At 46.7% G+C, this 6,285-nt stretch overlaps 1 long non-coding RNA gene across 2 annotated transcripts; it reads left to right on the top strand.

Annotated features, from left to right (window-relative positions):
- The first annotated feature begins 814 nt into the window (after positions 1–814).
- LOC108448863 lies at positions 815–4,565 on the top strand. Of its 2 annotated transcripts, none has more exons than XR_001864905.1 (3): positions 815–1,418; positions 1,504–1,684; positions 3,960–4,565. It is a non-coding gene; the product is annotated as an uncharacterized LOC108448863 (long non-coding RNA). The 2 variants fall into 2 exon arrangements; XR_001864906.1 differs by lacking the exon at positions 3,960–4,565 and adding an exon at positions 1,884–3,936.
- Positions 4,566–6,285: the final 1,720 nt, after the last annotated feature.

The raw sequence follows: 6,285 nt of genomic DNA, 5'->3' as shown, positions 1-6,285 counted from the left end.
AGCTGGGGCTCTGGTGCATAGGTGATGGTCTCCCTTCCATGTAATCCTGTCTGTTGTGCACCCTCATCTGCTCTCCAAGCTGGATGTCGTCTCTGGGTGAACTGCTGGGCAGATTTGTCCTCTGCTTCTCTGGAGACTCTGCTGGGCTGGTTCTGCCTCAACTCCCACCACTGCCATATTCACCTGCCTCTTGCCTCCTCCTGCGTGCTCAAGACCACTCTCTTTTCTTGCTCCCCACAGAAGTGGGCAGTGAAGGCCCATGAGTGCCCAGGTGCATGGGTGGTGTTGGGGATGGGGAACAAAGAAAGCACTGGGCTCATTTCCAGTCTCTGTCCAGGGAGTTGCCCATGGCATGTCAGTCCTTTCCATCACTGGGCTCTTGTTTAATTCAGACTCAGCCTGGTTGTGACCAGAAGTCACATTAGTTCATTAGTTAATTTAAATACTTGGTGGTCACACATTAGTCTGTAGCCACCAGCTTGAGACCATGACTGCAAGTGGGCTTCTTTTGCTGGAGACCATCCCCTTTGTCAAAACAAGTTATTTGGAGACTGATATTGGAACCTGCCCTCAGAAAAAACTTGACACATCCCACTTGCACAGGGGTTGCAGAGACACCCCTATGGCAATTCCACCTCTTCCTTGTCTGCTCACGCTCCCCCTGACAACCCCCAGAGCCAGGAGGTGTTAAACATCTCTCTCATCCGTTGGGCGATGGAGCCACACTCTCAGAGGGTGTCCCTTCAGTGGAGCTCTGCTACCAGTTCACTCATCCAGGGACAGAGGATGCTATCAATCCATCCAGTCTTGCCTGGCAAAGAGATTGCAAACGTGGCTTTCCATCACGTGCTACATTAGCCAAATTAATTCCAGGACTGACAGCCAGCAGTGCTCGAGGTCGAGACAGATTAATGCTGCATCCGTGTCAGAGTCAGCAGAGCTGCTGCTTGCACTGTGCCAGCTCCCCGGCTGCAGCCAGCCCTCTGCTCAGCCGTGCCCTCTGCCTCACACCTCTCCGGAGCACTGAACTCTGCAATCACTGACACAGACAATTCAATTGGAAGGAACATCTGTCTCGGAATTGTGTTCCCATTCAGGCTGCCGCCGCGGCGACAGGGTGACATTTTTCATGCGTCTTGCCTGCTTTCTTTAATCTCCTAAATACAGGCATGGCTGTGGAACACAGGAAGGTTCCTCCCCCGTGAGAAGGAGAAAGAAATTAGCCAGCAGATCGAGCGTGTATAGCAAATAATGAGATTGCCTTGGATACAGAACCGGAATTCATGTAAAGAATGATGCTGATCGGAGACGATAAGCGGCATTTCTGGGGTCCGCAAACAGCGTCATGAAACTTGCATTTCTCAAGTTCTGAGACACGCGTGGATGAAGGCTGCCAGCACAGGCCTGATCCACAGACTGTGAGTTAAAAAATAAACCCTGAAATAGCAATACTGGTAGTTATTTTGGTGTGCAAGTGCCTCATAATGCCTCATTTTCCTCCAGACACAGGAATAAGCTGTACAGACACAGGCACTGTGATGCTGGCGGAGCAGCAGCCACAAAGGCAACTTGTCCTGACAGAGCTCCACTGAGACGTGCTGTGTTTGCCCAAGGGTGCAGACCCAGCTCTAGTGGAGTCAGTGTGTCCTTTAAAAGGAGATGGATTTGTCCAATACTTTCAATAGTAAGTGTTTCTTTTTACTCCTCTCGTATTAAAAAAAATAATAATTATCAGCGTGTTAGAGGCAAACAGGGACAAAGTCTCTACCCAGTGAGTGACCCAGCAGCTTGATTCAGTGCTTGTGGAAGCAGCTGAGAGTATTTATACTGTCAGGCTCATTAAAAGGAGGGATGGTAAACAGCCTTTGTTTTTATTTTTATAGGAAATTTACTCATTGTTTCTGCTGAGCCTTTGGCTGGGACTCCTCTATTTTTCTAAGGATTGAGTGATCAGATCCTGGCAGTTCTTTAAGTCATTTAAAGAGACAACTGGAAACAGGCTGCTCCCTGTGAGGCAGGTACCAGGCAGCTCCCAGGCAGTGGCACATGCACACAAGGGCTGTTTCCAAAGGCAAGTAGAAAAGTTGGGCGTTCCCAACAGCCCAGCGAACCCTTCCTCACTCACAACTCCAGCTCCCTGTGTCATGAGCTTGACATCTTCAGCAACAATGAAACACCTCAGCAAATCTGCTATTATCCAAGTGTTTTTCCCTTTATTCCCTTGACCTTTATTTCCTTTACTGGAAGAAAGCTCATGGGGGTGAGTTCTCTTTAGCCTGTGCCATCTCCTGATGTCTGGGGGATAAAATAACCTGGTGGGAGCCCCAGAGGGGGTCCCCTGCTCCTCACAGTCCCCCCAAAAAACAGTGCTATCAGGCTTCTAGGTGTTACAAACATCCAACACAGGTATTGGAATAAATGTTGGATCTGATGCTTCATCCAGAATATCCACTCCACCAGCTCCTCACATTCAATTATCTCTGTACGAGCAGCCCCCCCTGCACCACCTGCTCACTTCTGTTTTAGCATCGCACGGCTCCTGAGCAGCGACACGGAACTCGAGGCAGGGAGCCTTGGATGGATACAGGCTTTGCAGGGAGAGCATGGGAATAAGGGCTGGGATGTGTGCCACACGCTCATCCCCACTCATCTATTTTATGAATCAGGACTCAGTCCTATTTGCTAATGTTTGTCTGTGTAACCTTTGCTGTCAATGGCGCTGGTGCTCTGATGTCAGCTGCTGGACTCCGAGCGCTGGCAGCTGGTGTCCCTGGCCAGCTCCCAGCCTACAATTCAATTTTCCTACCAGTCACTTGAGAAGACAGGAAAAAACATGTTTCTGCCTGTTTGTGGCATCAAGACATAAAGGGCTCCAGTCTACAAGGTCATTTATGGCTTTTCTACAGGAAAGTTCAGATAAATCGAATAGCGGTATAAAGTTAATACACCCTCACTTATGGTACAATAAACTACAGTAAGCTAAGGCTGGTTTAATCCTGAATAAAAATCTCATCACAGAGCTTAACACCTTCTAGATATTGTACATTAACATTCCCTGTCTGAACACAGACCAGTCTGGAGATATTTTACCCTTATCCCAATCTTGTGAATAGTGGAAAATTACTGCAGAGCTAAAAGTCGGGAGTGCCTGGGAATAAGGGAACCACCCAGGAAGTGAGGAGCTCTGGTCTCCTTTCTCATGCTGACTTACTGGGTGACTTTTCCTGTGGCATTTTGTGAACCTCAGTATTTATACCTGCATATTGGGATTATTAGTGTCTTCCCTGCCATTATGAAGGGCTTTAAGATCTCCAGAGATACATGGAGAAATGTTTCCTCCTGTTCACTGTTTACCCAGTATGGGCTATCCAGGGAGCTTACAAAAATATGTACAGCTGTAATGGATGGGCACATTCAGGTCTGTGTCTGGAGGGCTGAACTTGGGGGTCACAGTTACTTTTAAGAGAAAAGGGGTGAAGGAGTTCACACATCCTCACATCCAGCTTTACCAGTTTGTCTCTCCCTAAACTGACAAGGGAAAGGAAAAACGGTGACACCTGGTGAAATACCTGTGATGGACTAAATAAAAACCCTCTGTAAACCAGAATCAGTGTCCCCAGGGCACAACTCTGTTCCATTAACTGTTTGTCACTCATCATGCTTATTATTATTTCCATCATGCTGGCAGTGTTATCATTTGGGACCATTTCCATGCTTTTAAAGGTTTAGGAAGCAGGTATTTATTTCAATGCAGCCAGTAGTACATAAAAAATTCCACTGTTGCAGACGGGACTGATTTGTTAGGGAACAGCTCTTGAAGCACTTCAGTGTGTCTGAACTCAAACTCTCATTCCTTTTCCACATATTTTAATAAATGTATGGCTTAGCAGCAAGACTTCGAGTGACCATGTTCTCTCTTGTTACAAACTGCTGACAAACTCCTCTCTTTGGTACAACAGCTCTGAAGATGAGACTTGCTGGACAGTAAGAAGGCAGAATCACTTCACTTTTCTTCACTGCCTGGGATGCAAACAAAAGAAGCCAGAGCAAGTTCCTGCCTGCTGAAATTCCAGGAGCTTGAGCTGCATTCCAGCACGGCTGAGGGGTGTTTTGAATCTTTTCTCATATGCATCAGCCCTGCACGGCTCCCAAGCAACTGCACTTTCAGTTAGTTATTATTAATAGTAAAGGATTGACTACCAATAGTTCTCATTAATTTCCATGGCAATATTGCCCGAATCAAGATAACAATTGCCTCGAGTTGTGTAACCAAAGCTCATAACGTGAAGGAATGCAATCCAGGGAAAGTGCTCAGATGGAGGGAAGTGACCGACCTTCCATAACCTCCCTAAGGCCAAACTTCCCTTCATATCTAGCAGGCTGCATTCCTAATTTTCTGAAAATATGGAACGGTTTGCACTTTCAGGCTGTGTCCTCTGGGCTTCAGTCTCTAGCATGCCTCACAGCTTTCCTGAAACATTGCACCCACACATTTATTCCTTTATATTCCTCCTAACGATGCATGTCTAGAGCTTCCATAAGAGAAGATGTAACAGGAAAATAAACACTAGAAAAATTTAAAACCGTATTGCTTTCCTCTTCTTTGTCTATCTTGCTAAGATTGTTGTTTCTGCAGAAAACAGCCGAGACTACAATTGATTTAGATATTAAATTATGGATATTCACTCTATCAATAAACTCCAAATACCTTTAAAAGTCCAAATAAAGCATTTCTGATTTCCTGGCCATTTGGTTAGGTAGAATAGTGGTGGTCAGTAAGAATTAAAACATTTCCCAGAATCTAAAGAGGGAAATGTTATGAACAAAGAGGAATCTGAGTGGGCATAAATTCCTCCCTGTGCTATGCTGGTAGGATTATATCTCAGGCTTTCAGAGCAGGAAAAGGATGTTGCAGGCATAATGGCATGGAATATCAATCAGATAACTAAATCTAATTACAGTTAGCTAGTTAACTTCAGCTACATGAAGGCAACTGGCCAAGTGCCGCACAGAAATGAGATTCAGAGGAACAATTTCTCAACACATTAAACAACTTCTTGTAAGGACTAGTTCAGATCAGACAACAGGCTATGCTTGATTAACTTCAAAAGATACCAGGTTTGTGTAAGAAAGAATGGTAGCATAATCCCTCATTAGTGGTAACCACAAATTCAGCTTTCCCGGATAAAGAATTGCATCAAAATGTCAGGATATGACTCTGAATTTTAGTAGATTTATATTCTGAGGGAGCGAGCCATTAATAAAAGATATTGTGGGTAAACAAAATGTCTCAATAGTGCTGTTGAAGGGAGCAGAGTCATGAGCTCCTAACTTTAAGTCCTTATTTTAACACAGTTTGTGATACTCTGATACTGTAAAAAACACCATTGTATTTATTTCTTGCTTTTAGTACATCACAGTAAACCATGCATGGTGTGAGACAGAGCTCTTTGAGGCATCCCAAACTGCAATACCCTGGGCTGGGTAAGTGCTGGCTGATTATGGACACAGAGGAGAGGCAGAAAGATGCTCCTGCAGTGACAGAGGCAGGTCCCTGTGCTCCCACAGCACCACGGCCCTGGAGCACTGAGTGACTCTGGCACGGCTGTGCTGACTCCGGGCTGTTCCATTGCCCTGAGCTGACCTCACCCCTGATGGTGCCTGAAACCCACCCAGAGCCCCCCAGAGCCCTGTGCCGAGGGAGCCACGGGGGGTGTGGGACCACAGGATGCTCAGGAGGCTGAGGGGAGCTACCTGCAGAAGGTGCCATGTCCCGCTGTCCGTGTCCTCCTGCCCCTGGGGGGTGCGTACGTAACTCGGTGTGTGCACGGCTGTGTGTGTACATGGCTCTGTGTGTGTACACGGCAGAGTGTGTACATGGCTGTGTGTGTGCACGGCTGTGTGTGTACATGGCTGCATGTGTGCATGGCTTTGTGTGTACATGGCTGTGTGTGTACATGGCTGTGTGTGTGTACATGGCTGTGTGTGTACATGGCTGTGTGTGTCCATAACTCAGTGTGTGTACACGGCTGTGTGTGTGCATGGCTGTGTGTGTCCATAACTCAGTGTGTGTACATGGTTCTGTGTGTGTGTACATAACTCAGTGTGTGCACATGGTTCTGTGTGTGTTCATGGCTGTGTGTGTGTACATGGCTGCATGTGTGCATGGCTGTGTGTGTGTAATGGCTGTGTGTGTACATGGCAGTGTGTGTTCATGGCTGTGCGTGTGTACATGGCTGCGTGTGTGTGCATGGCTGTGTGTGTGCGCATGTCTGTGTGTGTATA

The sequence above is a fragment of the Corvus brachyrhynchos genome, unplaced genomic scaffold, assembly GCF_000691975.1.
Source record: "Corvus brachyrhynchos isolate BGI_N302 unplaced genomic scaffold, ASM69197v1 scaffold148, whole genome shotgun sequence".
In the NCBI taxonomy this organism is placed as follows: domain Eukaryota; kingdom Metazoa; phylum Chordata; class Aves; order Passeriformes; family Corvidae; genus Corvus; species Corvus brachyrhynchos.
This window is presented reverse-complemented; position numbering and strand designations above follow the sequence as displayed.